Source organism: Camellia sinensis, chromosome 5 (assembly GCF_055761805.1).
Source record: "Camellia sinensis isolate YWXY chromosome 5, ASM5576180v1, whole genome shotgun sequence".
In the NCBI taxonomy this organism is placed as follows: Eukaryota; Viridiplantae; Streptophyta; class Magnoliopsida; order Ericales; family Theaceae; genus Camellia; species Camellia sinensis.
Genome location: NC_138965.1, coordinates 80,477,298 through 80,495,018, shown reverse-complemented (window position 1 = coordinate 80,495,018; position 17,721 = coordinate 80,477,298).

Below are 17,721 nucleotides of genomic sequence, written 5' to 3'. Positions count from 1 at the left end.
CCTATTTTTTGGAGAACTCAATATTCCTTTGTAATTCCGAATTTGACAATACTCTCGCTAATGTCAGAATCATGAATTAATACTTTGTTTGTTTTGGTAGAAAATATTTTTTTCGTAGTTTTTTTTTTTTTTTTTTTTCAAAATATGTTTTTTGTAGAAAACATTTTCTTATATTTGGTTGCATTATTGAGACTAATGGCAACAGGGTGGAGGTGGAGGTGGAGTTGGTAGGGTGTGGTGGTGCGGAGGTAGTGACAGTGATGGTGGCCGTGGCGGTGGTTGTGTGGTGGCATTCACCTTTTAAAAGTGAAAAATATTTTTCACCTAAATAAGCTTGTTTTTCGTTGACTATTATAGAAAATATTTTTCATTGATTTTCATTTTCTGTTAGACCAAAAGTCAGAAAATGTTAATTTTTTTTTTCTTTTTTTTTGAAAATTATTTTTGCGTCCAAACAAATTAAGCGCAAGTCTAACAAATGCATCAGAATAAAGAAAAAAAAAGGACAAGGGGAGAGAGACGGACACTGGTTTTCTTTCTAAAGATTTGATTTGGTTGGCTCTCTCTCTCTCTCTCTCTCTCTCTCTCTCTCTCTCTCTCTCTCCAAAGATCAGGATTCTATAAATCCTTGTGTTCTTATTTTATCTACTTAATTCATAGTAGGATTCAACTTTCTTCAGATTGAAGGCTAATACTGAATGGAATTCAAGAAAATTAGTTTGTTAGAGAGACTCATCGGCTTCAGTCTTTGTTTTTGGAAGAATTCTCTTGAAGCGTGAAGCAGCATAATCTTTGCATAGAAATCTATGAATTATATAATACAGATGATTTGATGCTCAATAATAATATTAGGAATCATAAAAAAAATTATCATGAAAGATTCTTTATCGTTAGATTACACATATAATAAAACATAACATACTAATTAAACGATGAAAAATCTTCATGAAACATTTCATGATAATTTTTTTCATAATCCTTAATATTATTTTTCCTACTTATTCTCCTCTCGCAAATTTAACTCCCACCTTGTGCTGGCAAAAAACAAATAAAATAACGGTGGTGCTACATGTACTAATTAGTGTACTAAGGCTTCGTTTGGGAACATGTTATTTTAGTAACTTTTTGACTTTTTGGCTAAAATATGAGATAAAAAAACTAGTATGTTTGGAGTAATTTTTTGGTTTTTTACGAAAAGATGTGTAAAAAGTATAGAGAAAATAGAATTTTTGACTTTTTGGTATAGGTTATAGGCTTTTTGATTTTTTTAGTAACTTTTTGGCTTTTAGACTAAAATAGCTACTTGCTAAACGAGGCCTAACTAGTGTACCAATACTAGTTATGATATTATTATTGACCCCACTCATTAATCACATTATAAATCCCAAAAATCTCTTAAATTATACCACATCATCAATTAATATACTAGTTAGTACACTAATTGGTGCATATAGCATTATTCATAAAATAAACGGTAAATTACAATTTTAATTAATGTGGTTTGAGTCAAATTTTATTTTGATCTCTATTATTTTAAATTGACCAATTTGATTTCTATATTTAAAGTCTAGTTTCAATTTGATTCTTTTGTTCAAGATAAAAATTAAAACTAATGGTTTTAAGACATTTGTCAATCTTTTGAGATATAAACGTAAAAAAAAATTAATGAAAATATGATTGGAAGGATCAAATTGAAAGAAATTAAAAGATGTAAGAACCAAATTATTCAAATTAAAATAATTAGAATGCTAAATCTGACCTATTAACTTTATTTATTTATTTATTTTTGGAGAATACTTGCAACATGTTTCAAAATCCACTAACTAAAATAAAGTTTCAAATAATTTATTAATTAAATATAAATATAGCTTATTTGGGCAAGTATGTTGGGGCATTTTCCTAAATAAGCCAAAATAGTAAGTCAATTTCCAAACTAAACTTAGTTTTGAAAGAATTCTTAAAATAGGCTAAATCGTGGTTATGAACCACGATTTCAACACATATACGCCTCTCTCGCGTGGGAGGCGGGAAATCTTAAAATCATGGTTACAAAACGCGCTTTTGATTAATTTTTTTTTTTCTGAACTCGCTTTTCCTAACCACGATTTTATCAAAAAACATTTTTCTTCTGAACTCGCTCTTTCGAACCACGCTTTTTGGCCAAAATTTTTTTCTTCTGAAATCGTGATTATGAACCACGCTTTTAGCGTAATTTTTTTTTTTTTGGTTTTTTTTTTGTTTCTGTTGTCATTGTTTTGGTGATAATGTATTTCAGAATAATTTTTTGGGTTACAATTGTTTTACTAAAACCGTTCTCATGTTAATTTTTTTTTCTTTTCTTTGTCTTTATTTTGGGTTAGAATGTGTAATTCAGCATTTTTTTTTGGCTTGGCTAAAGTAAATTTATTTTGTTTTTTCTTGTGTTTGTTTTGGGTTAGAAGGTAATAATGTAATTCATAAATTTTTTGAGCTTTAGTAAAGCCGTTTTGATGTAATTTTTTTTTTCTTTATTTTGGGTTAGAAGGTGTTATTCAATAATTTGTTTGGGCTTTAATAAAGCCGTTTTCATTTAAATATATATATTTTTTCTTGTCTTTGTTTTGGGTTAGAAGGTGATAAGGTAATTCATAAATTTCTTTTCGCTTTACTAAAGCCATTTTCATGTGAAGTTTTTTATTTTTTATTTTTTTCTATTGTCTTTGTTTTGGGTTAGAATGTGTTATTCAGAAATTTGTTTTGGCTTTACTAAAGCCGTTTTCATGTAAATAATTTTTTTTTTCCTGTTGTCTTTGTTTTGGGTTAGAAGGTGATAATGTAATTCATAAATTTCTTTTCGCTTTACTAAAGCCGTTTTCATGTAAAGTTTTTTATTTTTTATTTTTTTCTCTTGTCTTTGTTTTGGGTTAGAATGTGTTATTCAGAAATTTGTTTTGGCTTTACTAAAGCCGTTTTTATTTAAATAATTTTTTTTTCTGTTGTCTTTGTTTTGGGTTAGAAGGTGATAATGTAATTCATAAAACCTTGAGGAAAAAATACATAAGTCTCCCACAAAAATACATAGGTAGTACAGACATAAGTCTCGGACAACAATACATTGTGGACACCATGAACTGAACACACAATATATAGATAAACATAACAGTTCGACAGACAAATATTAGCCAGACAATCTGACAAACTCATTACGGAAACACTTACTCTAACACAGACATTACATATTAATGCATGACCTAATATTGCCGAAGTGTAGACATTAACACCTAATTCGCGCTTAAATCGGCAGGTAGCTCAGAGTCTGAATAATCCGAAAGCTCAGCGTTAGAGACAAGTTCAGGATCCTCCATGATACCCTTGATAGCCGCAACATTTGGTTCTGTTCTGTTCTTCTGGGCATCCTTCTTAACTATGTGTAGCTGCATATCGCGGGCTAACCTACGGCCCATTTGAGAAATCTCACGTTGTGGTCTTTCACATAGTCGATCAACATTATCAGGATCTTCCTTTTGGATCTCAACAGAACGTGCTTTTGGCACCTTCAGTCGATTTTCCCGACATAATCTTTCCATTTGCACTTGCTCTATAAATAGTGCGGGCCACTTCAGAAGTCTAGCGTTTGCTAAACCATATCCTGTTTGATTATCTGATGGATCCTCCACCAAACCACATGGATCTCGATAGTACTTGGGCATGACAAAATGTCGCTTCCCAAACCTATCATGATAAGCACAAGAGGCATCTAACAAAGGAAATGGTGTTTTATCTTCAGCATCGCCACTTTGTCTTCCCCCTCCTCGTCGTGAACTGTCACCCCTTTGCAAGTTCCTACCACCTCTGCGATTCCCACTCCCTCCCATGAACCATGTAGCCATGCTAATTTTTTAAAACAAATGAATGATAATTTCGTAGGGCGAAATGAGTTGTAAGGTTGTGTCTTCACCTTTAGTTGTTTATATAGTTGGTTATGAACGGCTTTAGAAAGATGCCTCTGCATGACAATCCCACATATACGAACAAGGTATGAGTTGTCACTAGAATGAAAAAACAGAGTAAAGCAAATACTGTCTACCAAGTCACGTGACTTGACAATCCATCTGCATATACCGACAAAGTAAGGGCATGCTCACTGTAAGGTAAATCAGTGAATTCACTGTTGCCATGTGACTTTCTGAATTGAGAATCCGACATATATCAATAAGAGATGAGTTGTCACTATAATAAAAAAATTGAGCAAAAAATTGAGAAAACTAAAGCCTGTGCACCAAGTCACATGACTTGACAATCCATCTGCATATACTGACAAAATAAGGGCATGCTCATTGTAAGCTAAATCAGTGAATTCAGTGTTGGCATGTGACTTTCTGAATTGAGAATCCCACATATATCAATAAGAGATGAGTTGTCACTGTAATAAAAAAATCAAGCAAAAAATTGAGAAAACCAAAGCATGTGCACCAAGTCACATAACTTGACAATCCATCTGCATATACGGACAAAATAAGGGCATGCTCACTGTAAGGTAAATAAGTGAATTCACTGTTGCCATGTGACTTTCTACATTGAGAATCCCACATATATTAATTATAAATGAGTTGTCACTGTAATAAAAAAATCGAGCAAAAAATCGAGAAAACCAAAGCCTATGCACCAAGTCACATGACTTGATAATCCATCTGCATATACCGACAAAATAAGGACATGCTCACTGTAAGGTAAATCAGTGAATTCACTGTTGCCATGTGACTTTCTGAATTGAGAATCCCACATATATCAAATTGGTGTTGAGGTAAATCTGTTTGTGTATAATTAATTGTAAATAGTGATTTTGACAAGCAAATCAAGTAAAACCAATTGGGTTTTAAATTTAGCTCTCCAACTGGACCAACCACTTGGCTTTGAGCTTGTTTGTCCAGCCCCCCAAGTTTCGTTATCTGTCAACCCCCCATTCTTTACCACAGTCATCATTTTGACTGGACTTCCAGGAATTGGAAAGCGACTCTTTCTTCTTTCCCGATGGAGATTGAAATTTTTTAGGTACAGGATCCCTATTTCACGAGCCCCAGTTAAGGGAAGCTTTTCACCGAGCTACCTGTTCTGTTTTATGTGTTGTTCAAGGCGATAGTTCGTTTGTATGAACTTTGTTTAGTTCCCCAACTGGACCAACCACTTGGCTTTGAGCTTATTGGTCCAGCCCCCCAAGTTTAGTTATCTGCCAACCCCCCATTCCTTACCACAGTCATCATTTTGACTGGACTTTCTAGAATTGGAAGGTGACTCTTTCTTCTTTCTCGATGGAGATTGAAATTCTTTACGTACAGGATCCCTATTTCACGAGCCCCAGTTAAGGGAAGCTTTTCACCGAGCTACCTGTTCTATTTTATGTGTTGTTCAAGGCGGTAGTTCGTTTGTATGAACTTTATTTAGTTCCCCAACTGGACCAACCATTTGGTTTTGAGCTTGTTTGTCCAGCCCCCCAAGTTTAGTTATCTGTCAACCCCCCATTCCTTACCACAGTCATCATTTTGACTGGACTTCCAGGAATTGGAAGGCGACTCTTTCTTTTTTCTCGATGGAGATTGAAATTGTTTACGTACAGGATTCCTATTTCACGAGCCCCAGTTAAGGGAAGCTTTTCACCGAGCTACCTGTTATGTTTTATGTGTTTTAAGTATTTACATCATTCAACATACATTAATCCACTCATTAATCCAGAACATTCATTAACTCATTGTAATTCAATAAAGAAAGTCATGAACTAATAAATGTGCAGTTATAAATGTAGTTATTTCATAAACTTCAAGTTCATAAAACAATTACTTGAAATACATCCGTACGTTAGATGAACAACAACATTGTCTTACACTCCAGTAACGAAGATATGAGACAGCATACAAACATATATGACAAATAAAGGTGTTTGATTTCTCATTCCTTATCTGACATGTAGTAGTCAGAGAGATATTTTTCATTGTTTAAGACATTATTTCGCTCAATCACTGTCAAATTTCTGTTGCTTGCTTTTGCCATTTCGGTGGCTAGCTGAAGCATGACATGTCGACATCTCCGCATCAACATTCTATTGTTCTCCTTCTTAATTCTGCTAACTGCTTTTTCATAGTCACTCACATTTCGTCTAGCCATGGTCAATGAACGACGATGAGGTACCGGTGCCCCAAAGTTACGTAGATCATTAAACAATCCTTTTTGCTCCGTTACCCTGAACGCCCATTCTACTCAGATACCAGCATAATAATCCTTCGGACTCGAGTACTTTTCGCTCTTGTAGTCATAAGTAAATGGAGGTGGCCACACTTTCGGATTTCTTTGCTGGCATGAACTTCCTGCACCTCTTGCAGACATTGTTCATAAAATAAACAAACAAATAATAATAGTAATTGTAGATATATTACTATTGTTATGACTTGAACAAACATTATACTGGGAGTGTCGCTATTTATAGACATCATACTGAGGGTCAACTAGAGATGATCTAGTGACGATAATGCATGCTGGGGCACTATGGAATAAGTGATACCCGTGATATTATTTTTTAGCTTTTCATTTCATGCAATCTTGAGTACCCGTGACTTTGTGTACCTGTGATATAGTCACAGACGTGGTTGTCAGATAAAATCATAATTGTAGGCCAGAGGATTACAATGCAATCCCTTCATATTGGAGCAGTGAGTTGTCAAATAAAACAACATGCAGTGAGTTGTCACATCGCCACATGAAACTATTTTTCCATGCTTACTTTTTTAATACATAAGTAGTCACTTGGAATTGACTATTTTAGTACAAATTGGTATTTTCAACAAATTATAAATGAAATTAAATGCTTAAATTTTCTTTGTTTTAAAGTAATATTATTCGTAAACAGCCTATATTTTATCTTATTTTCACTTAATGAACTTTACAGTCATCCCATTTTCTCATCTTTGCATTTTTTGCTTTTTTTTTATATTCGGTAAATTACACTTTACTCTTTCAGTCCATTACATAATTGTTTATCAACACTATTGCCATGTGGTCGTATTGATATGCCATGTGGTCGCAAAGTTAGAAAGTCAAATGCATTACTGCATCACTGCACAAAGTGACATGCATCATTGCATCGTTACACAAAGTCACATGCATCATTGCATCGCTGCACAAAGTCACATAGCATCTGAGGAAAAAACAAAGCATCCAAATTATTACATCTGTTCAAGTCATCGGCGAGCATCACTGACAAATGTTGGACGTATCACTGCGCCGAGCTACAATTTATTATCGTACAATACCTACTGTGCCCTTGTGAATTATGCAATCCATTAAAATTTTGAGTGGGTGTCATAACAAAATAACAATAAATTAATAAATATGTCAATACACCTAAAAAGTAAAACAAATTTGTGAATAAATATTTCCAAAAATTTGAAAATATTTTAAAGATTTTTAAATTGTGAGTTCACATTTATTTTTTTAAAAAAATTTCAGGCAAAGAAATTTGACTAATTCAGACGTTTAGTCGGTTGATCAGCTTGGTTTTTATTTTATTATTATTTTTTTATGTTTTTACTTTTTGTTTTGGAATAACAATAAATTATGCAATTCATAAAAGTCGAAGTGACAACTCCTATCAAGTTGATGCATAGTTGTTCAGGTCATAAAAGTTGACGTGACAACTCTGATGCATAGTTATTTACAATAATTTCATACATACAGCTACCATGTGTATATATGGTATAAATATCGCATCATACCACAACAAAAGTTTTACAGCTATTTCGAGCGATATCATCATGAGATATACGGTGGTTGATCTATATTCAGCAATGGGTCGGTATTGGGTTACAGATGGAGATGAATTTGAATACCCAATAAATCCAAATTTGCGTTACTCACGTGCCACCGTCAATACCATGAGAGCTGAGTGGGAATTTTGCAAAACTCGAGCAAATGTTCTCGTTGAGCTATGTCGTGAAGTTAATCTTAAATTTCCTCGCCGGTTAGCCATGCGTATGCCAACTGACACTCCACAGTTGTTGCAAAGGGCATTGCATCGTATCCGCGACGAGGTTAATCGCATGCGTTTGCAAAGGTCCGGACTAATGAAGACCGCAAATGAGCGTGCCGAAGATGGGTTAATGGATGATGCACACCAGTACTACGCCTGGAGCATGGATGTTATGTATGAATATGATATTGAGATGTCATATGATGATGATAATGAATGAAATTGTTTGGATGAACGCCCAAACCATTTCTGTAATGCATGCAATTTTTAATGCTTACCCACGACTTATCAATGAAGGGAGATATTTCAATTGCTTTCGAATAGTTCTTGTAATTCTACCTTTACTTTCTCTCCGTTATTGTTATTTTGAAGAACGCTACTTCAACTAAACTTTCATGATTTCATGCATTATTGATGTTGAATATAATAATGATACTTAATGAAGTACATGTTCATATAACAAATAGTTAAAATACACGTTTAAGCTATATGAACAACAAATATATATGTCTACATTTTGTTTGGTTATCATTGGTTTGTACATGAAAGGAAGACAGTGAATGCAATCATTCAGAAAAGTGAAAGAAAAGGGAAAACAAAATTATGTGTTTGTTTAGATATTTGTTTTGTTTCCTGTTTACTCATATTTTTCCCCACAACTATCTATTATGCAATGTTTACATTTTTTTCCCAGATTTTTTTTATATAAAATTTTTACTAACCTGTAACAACACAAGTGGTCCTCCAATCTCGCTCAATAATAAAATCCTATCAATTCTTATCCTTTTTTTCCTGTTTTCCTTTTCATTTTTATGGAAATCATCAAAACAAGTAAGAATAAAAAATTATAAAATTATATTTTTTGAATAAATAAGTATGACACATTTACATCATCTGTACAAGTTTGATTTACAAAAACTATAAATAAAATAAACTATACACTCCACATCACACCCGCTAATGCCCTAACCTGCCCCCAGTCCCACAATCCCGACCGTGGACCTCCCTCCTCGGTCTCCTACGGTAGACTCTCTGAATATCTGGCTCCCCCAATCGTAAATGCGTATCCTGTGGAGCCTGTGAGTGTGACCTCCCCTCTACTGGATGTGCTGCCCCTGATCCTGTCTGTGGCGGAAGATCGGATATTGCTGTGAGCTGTAAAACTCCATCATCTGGTGCAACTGTATCACGATCTGCAGCTGGAGCTCGACCTCTGCCTCTGCTCGCACCCCGACCTCGGCCGCGACGTCCGCCACGACCAAAACCTTGGCCTCTCCTTCGCGCTCTGGGTGGGGGCTCAATATGGGCCTCAGCGTCAACGTGGGAGATGTCAGTGAGAACTGCATCATGTGTACTCATGGTCGCGGTCGAATTGTCTGGTGGTGGTAACTGGGTGGGTGGGGTAACAACGTCATGCATGTATTGGGGCGGTGTCCAATCAGGGTCAGGCACATAAGGTATGCCAGTATGCTGCGTAGGAAGTATGTCGAGGGAATCTGCAGATATGTATGGGGTAGTATGTGGTGGGGTGATTGATGTCGAAGGAGCTGATGTGGCAGGCGCTGAAGTGGAATGCGCTGACGTGGACGGCGCTGATGTGTCTGGAGTAGCTGCTGAAGTATGTACACTGTAGTGGCCGTAATGCAAACGATCTCCCCGATGGGCAACTTGGAATGCCTGGTACAATAACTCTCGGATCTCTGTAATGGCCTGCAAGGCATGCTGTCCATCACGTCTCAAATGGGCGTCCTCAGCCAAGTGAAACGACCTCCCAGCTCCAGCCACCTGAACAAACATTCAGACGTATTATTAGGCTAAAGTTGACTGAAAGTAAATCAAGTATGAATTTACTAATTATCTGACACATACTATGATACTCACCAATGCCTCAAGATAAGGCCCAACTCCCTGATATCCAGACTCGGACACGTGGCTCGAATTCCCGACTAGTAGGTGTGTATGTCGCCGATACCACAACATATAAGGGTCGGAAGAGGGGATCACCTTATCGCTGTAGTCAGCCTGTACAATACTGTCCCGACGGGCATCCCACAACTGTATATATGGCATATAAAATAGATGCCAGTCAGTGCCAGCTCGGCCACGCCTATCAGTGACGTGCAACTGCCACTCAGTGTTGAACCGATCCAGCACGGATTGCACACGACCAAACTGCCAGAGGACACGATGGGGGAGATGCCACTCAACCACGTCAAAACAAATAAGTGGCACTCTCGCCATCCATATCTCCTGACCCAGTCGGCAGTAGTCGGGGAGCGTACCGAGTACCCCAGCGTAAGGCTGCCAGATAAACTACAATGATGACAAATAAATTAAATTTTGCTCGTGAACTCAAAACATATACAATTAAGAAGACAACTAACACGCAATCAAAAAATTTCATACCTCGCCCTCGATCATCCAGTTCAGCTGGTCTCTATAAACTACCACTACGTAGGTCGAGATGACCTCGTGGCCCATGTTAATCCTCCACCGGCTACCTCGCGGTCCGGTGGGCAACTGCATGTCCCCTATAGGAAGCTCACCAGGACCAACCAGTTGCCGCCTAGATAGGGCAATGCGAATCAATCTCTCCCATGCCCAAATCTGCAATAGGTTGAACACAATTACAATACTGATATATGGCATACAATATGAATTGACATGTAATAAAATTGCTTACTAACCTGTAGCAACACAAGTGGTCCTCCAATCTCCCTCGTACCCACTTGAGCTAGGGATGGCAATCTGAAACCGGCCCGATGGGGACCCGACCCCCCGATCCCGAATATAACGGTCATTCCTCGAAAAATACCCCCGACGGGCCGGGGATGGTGATAAAAAAAATTCCCCGATAATTTTCGGGCCGGGGACGGGGATACATGTTTCAGTCCCGGCCCGGCCCGGCCCCGGCCCCGAACCCCGGCCCGAGCATGCCCCGATCAGTCCCCGTGTGTATATGTCTCAGTCCCGTGTGTATATAGATATATATGTTTAGAAATTAGTGGTTATTGTATTATTTTATCTCAAGCACTCTCTCTCTCTCTCTCTCTCTCTCTCTCTCTCTCTCTCTCTCTCTCTCGTTCTTCTCTCCCCCTTTACTCTCTGTGTGACTGAGAGATGAGAAAGAAGCGAAGGTCCAACCCTCCGTCGCCTCCTCCCCTCCTCGCCTTCACCACCGTCCTTCATCGCCTCTTCTCCTCCTCCCCGTAGTCCACTTCGCCCATCCGTGACTGCAACGTACATAGACTTCGATCTACCTCCGATCACAGACTTCGATCGACTCGCTGTGTTGATCTGCCAAGACTTCGATCACAGACTTCGATCTACCTCCGACCACAGACCACAAACCACAGACTTCGATCAGTTTCTACAGCGGTGGATCTACCTCCGATCTGTTTCTACGGGGGTAGATCTGCCTCCGATCTGTTGCTATGTTGATTTGTTGATGAAGATGAAGATGTTGATCTGTTCATATATATATATATGTATGTTTATGTATATATAGATTCATATATACAGGTTTAGATTTTTTAATTTTTTTTTAAGTTGATGATGATTGATGATGATACTGGCAGTGACGGGTTGGGTGTATATATAGATTCATATATGTTTATGTTATGTATATATATATATATATTTTTAAGTTGCTGATTGAAATTCATATATATATATATATGTTTATGTATATACAGAGTGTTGTTTTTGTGTTTTAAAAAAAAAAAAAAAAACAGGTCGGGGATTTTCGGGGTCGGGGAAACCGAACCCCGATCGGGGGTGGGGGCGGGGGCGGGGGCGGGGGGGCCGATAGGGTCCCCATCGGGGATCGGAGCCGGGGCCGGGGAATTTCTCACTATCGGGGATCGGGGACGGGGAGGGTGGTCCCCGGCCCGGCCCCGCCCCGTTGCCATTCCTAACTTGAGCTGCTCGACATAGCATCCTATACAACCATGCCAGAGCCGCGTTACCCCAGCTGTACTGCCCAATCTCCTCAACGTCTCTTAGCAATGGCAAGTACATCAGCTTGAGCAGGTTCTGTGACTTATCAGGGAGAAGTACCCCCCAATAAGCCACAGAATATATGCTCGGGTATGCTGCTGTACCAACTCATCTGGAGCATGATCTGGAAGATGAGCAAACTGCTCGGCCAGCCACTTCACCCCCAGTCTACCTGCCTGTAAATCTGCTGGTGTAGGTGCTACTCCCAATAGCTCAGCACATAGGGCTATCCACTGCTCCGTCGCAAAAGATGGGTCAACTCCAGTAACTACTCGGCCATCAATCCGAAGACCATATAGGACAGATACGTCCTGCAACGTGACGGTGGCCTCCCCGATCGGGAAATGGAATGTATGAGTCTCTGTGCGCCACCTCTCGACGAGAGCAGTGATGAGTGCGTGGTCCAGTCGAATGTGCCCGATACGATACACACCATAGAATCCCGCGCGTAATAGATACTGCAAGACTCTATGGTCCAACGGATGCTCCCACAATCCAGAATCTGCCCGACGGCATGTCAACACGGTGCGTGCCTTATCCTGCACAACAGAATGACCAGTTTAAATAATAGCATTATCATGAAATATACAACAAAATGCAATGTATTTTAATTGTAAGCGTAAAGTCCAACAAACGTTATTGCATACCGGACGGTCCCACATACTGTCAGCTCGATGTGCCTGTCTGAACAGTGGAACCTCCTCAGGTGCATGTGCCATGAAGCCTGTACAACTGAAATATTAGATATCAAAATCTCTTTTAATCATAACATAATAACAGAAAAACTGTAATTATTGATTTCGTACTTAACGATTTAAAATACAATGAAGTAAATCTTATGGGTTCGGTAGAAGACAAATTTATGTGCCACTTACACGGAAGCAATTCGAAATTAATGATTACATTTATGGCATATTTTACAAAACTTAAATATTGATTTTGTAATGCTAAAAGTTTGAATAAATTATAAATTTTGCAAATTACATATAAAATTTTGTAATTGTGAACAATGACTGCAGCATTTCAATTTTTAAAATTTTAATTTATAATAGGTTAATTTTTTTAAAATTTGTAAATTTTTTAAATTATAAAATGTGAACAATGATTGCAGCATTCGATATTAAATTTATTCAAAAATATGAAATTTTGAAATGGTAGAAGAACTACATGATTAAGTATAGAATCTTGTAATACACATTTCGAATCAAGCACACAGTGAAAAACTAGTACACATTTTCAATAAATTATACAAGTTTGAATAAATTATACACATTTTCAATTTTGCATTACACATTTTTGAATCAAGTACACATTTATTGATACACATTTTAAATGTACGACCCCGTTTACAAATAAAGAATTTAAAAATACATAATTAAATGATCTATTACAAATAAAGAATTTCAAAATGATATATTACAACATGTAAGTATTACATAGTCTTCATCGACCAAGTCGCGCCGGACATGTTTGCCGTCATGACCTGTCTGGTGGCACTCACTGCAACGAGCTGTCAAACGCCTGTCTGATATATCTATCTCATTCGGAATACGAGCCATAGATGTACGACCCCGTTTTATTTCTCGCAGACGAAGTTCATTAGGCATTAAGGTCCACTACGGATCATCCCAATAATCTTGATGCGGTATTGGATTGAATTTAGTTTCCCAAACCCTCATGTATACAGGAAGCCTATATACTGGATCAACGTACTGGAATGGATTGTCACCGCATTCAGACATTACAACGAGCATATGGGAACATGGATAGTGTCTTATCTCATATTTCCCACAACTGCACGTGGGTTGATTCATCCGCACAATCTGTCTATTGCGACCTCGTCCACGGTGAAAAGATGTTTGCACCTCAAATACACGGCGGGGCCTATAAGACAATATTGATACAAACTAATCAAGTTAATGTTGTAATTAACTCAACAACATAATAATAACAATTTTTTCACATTACAAACTAACCTGTCATACGATATCAACTGGAAAGTATTTCCCCTTGCGATACCCTCCTCGATAGTTTTTTGCATCTCTCTAGGGTATTGGAACTCATTGCGTACATCTGTTTCAGCTTGGGCTCCCATCTCGTCAAAATATTTGACGAGCCGTTGAAATGTAAATTCAACCATAGCTGAGATAGGTAAGTTCCTTGCACCTTTCAAAACGCTGTTGAAGCACTCTGCATCATTACTGGTCAATACCCCCTAGCGATATCCACCGTCATATGCAAGGGCCCAGTCCTCAAGATTCATCTTGTGGACCCAATTGATGGCTTCTTGGTTAATAGCCTATATCTGATCTAAGTAACCATTACACTTTCGTCGTTGATCAGCACTCCCTGCTTTCCATAGAAGTTGTTTGAGCTCCTTATTTTTGAAATGTGTGTTAAAGTTACTGCAAACATGTCGAAGGCAGTGCCGATGATGTCCAACAAATTGGAGCGAGGGATTTAGCCAATGCCGCCTCACAGCAGCTAAAATACTCTCAGCTCGATCAGATATCAAAGTCACTCCCTGTCGGTCCATGACGATATGTTCCTTGATATTTTGAATGAAGAACGACCAAGACTCCAAACTCTCCTTGTCGACAACATGAATGCAAGCGGTAATATTTTGCCATTGGCAATGACAATCGTTGCTACAAGCAACACACCAGTGTATTTACTGTATAAGAATGTACCATCTATAGTTATAACAGGCCTACAATATCTAAAGCCATCGATGACGGGTTTGAAAGACCAGAAAACAAAGTGGAAGACGGGCATAATGGTTGTATGCCCGGTATATCTGTGCTTCCATGTCACGATGGTGCCAGGATTAGATGTCTGTAATGCATGCATGAATTTAGGCAACTGCCTATATGATTCATCCCAATCACCGAATACCATTTTAGTTGCCTTTGCCCTTGAATGACACGCCTTCTTGTATGATATACTATAGTTCATGGTCTTTTTTATATCTTCAATGACATTCTTAATTGGCATATTAGGTTCATTCTGCATACGACAATCAAATATGAGTTGGATTATCTGGGTGTGAACACTATAAACAAACAAATATGTATATATATGTAAACATTTATTTTTTATACTAACCGTAACTTGTTCCAAAATATGAGAAGCAATGTAACTGGAGCTAATATTAGTGTGGTCCCTGTTCATTCGTGGGTATAAACAATGGTGAGGACCCCTGTACTGTTTTATTTCAAAAAGACCATGTTTTCTACTAAGAGATGCACGCAACCACCAACTGCAGTCGTGCTTAAAAGCAGACACCCAAAGGTCTCACTTGGAGGTTACGACCTTATACTCTCGATTATTTGTTGCATGGTACAATTTCACAGCATGTAGAAGTTGCTTCTTATCAACAAAAACCATTCCTCTGTCCAACTCTAGATTTTCAGCGCTCCAGATCCGGTTACGGGGAACGACATCACGGGTACTAATGTCAAAATCACTACCCATGTGAATGTTGTCATAGAAAGGGATTTCAACTCTAGGTGGAATGGGGGCATTTTCAGGGTCAACGGGAGCCTGGGCGTCATGTTCTTCATCATCATCATCATCTGATCCGCTTAATAAATTTTCTTCATCACACATTTCATTGTCATCATCGTTTAGGGCGACATCAGGACCGTACATGTCACTGTCAGCAAACTGCACCTCGTTCACTATTTCAGCCATATTACCAGCAACTTCAACTGGAGTGGTATGATGGCTGCATGTGGGCACATCTTGTGTGTTATTGTCAAATTCATAATCATATCCACCACGTGAACTTGATTCTACACCATGGCCCTGAAATGACTGTTGTGTGTAGCACAGTGGATAACATTGACCTGATTCATACATAGGAGACTGAAACGCTGTTGTGTCAATTCCATGCGTCAGCAATGTAGTGAACGGACGAGAATCCATTTGTGTCATGTTCGGGATATTGTGTACAACCTCTTTATCAATGTAGACTTCCAAACAATTTGGTGCTTGAAAACTTGCACCGATACTTAATACGGTGTTCAACGCCTCATCGTCATTGATCGGTAATATCTTGTATTTGTTGTGTGTTTGCCACTGGCGATAAGGATATCTACATTTGAAGGTTAATCGGATACTTTCCCCGTAACTTGCCACCTTTGACATAAACATCTCCTCCAAATTGCTAAGCGTGGTGCCAATTTGCACTGCATATATCTCTTTCGGCTCAGCATCATATGAGACGCCTTCATTGGGATCCTGAATTATGTTTCCCCCCCAGTAGAAAATAATTGGAACAGTCTCCATATACTTGCTTCAATTAAGATAAAAACATTAAAATGGCAACAATATACTTATTACTTGTGACGCAATTAAAATAGCAACAACATTGTTCATAGCAACAATGTGCTTGTGAAAGAATTATATGAATTTTAACTCATTCAATTACAATTACTTGTGACGTAAAAACTTTATTCAAGTAATCAACAATTGTAATCCAACAAGCAATATTGATTACTTGAACAAATATGAGTTAAAATAATGATAATGCTTTAGATTTTTTAGCTTTTTAAGAAACATATCTTACAACACATACAAAATTAACATCATGCTCTTCTGTTATGCTTTTTACATTATTTATTATGATTAAGATCATGCTCTTGGGCACATTAAAACAAATTTAGCTAAGTTTTAGGTCTGATTTGTAACCACGTTTTGTTAATTAAAAGCGTGGATTGTACCACACTTTTAAGATTTTACAAATTGTCTGCGGGAGGGCCACAAAAACAGTGAAAGCATGGTTTGTAGCCACGTTTTAGCTTAGTTCATGAATTCTGTCCAAACTAAGCCTAGTTTGGAAAATAAATTACTATTTTGCCTTAATTTGGGAAAAGCTCCTAATTTGGGCAATGATTTAATCGTACGCATGTAAATGGTAACAATTTTAAAAACACTTATTTTGAGGATATTATCTCCCAATCTTGATCTATTCAGACATTAGTGCTTCGATAAACTAGACAGATATATCAATAATTTTGAATATGAAGACATTATGAAAATTCTTCTTTTATTTTTCTGTTCATATAATTTTATAGTATAATTTGTATCAAGTATTGTATTTCTTAAGTGCGATTGGACAAAATTAGACAAGTCATACAAAAATCTTAAATCATAGTGTAACTTTTTCTATGAAATTATTATTATTTTCATTGAGTTGAAGTAACTCGACTGATTTTGTATGACTTCTTCTTAATTTTTATTTCAAACATTGTTCACGTAATTTTTTAAAACTGATGGTCCAATTAGTGAGATTTATGGACAATTAAAGAGAAGTTATTTTTATTTGCTCAAGCTTCTGCCAATAGGGACCTTAATGACAAAGTTATTTGGTAGGTTATTTCCTATGAGATTATTCCCTAACTTAGGGAAACAACCTCATACGAAATAACGTAGGAAATAACTTAGGGAAATAACGTAAGAAATAACATAAATAAAAAATAAGTCAATTGGATAAAAATAAGTTATTTACGACTTTGTTCGAATTTAATTCAATTTATTACAATTATTAAAAACTAATGAAAAATGCATATATGAGCAATATGTGTCCCTCTTTAAGAGCAAATTTATAAACTTTACAAATTTATTGAGTTAAAACCAACTAACTTAGTAATTATTTTTCGTTAAAAATCCTAATGTCTTTATTTATTAGACCAAATTACATGTAGAGATGCCACCATGTTAAG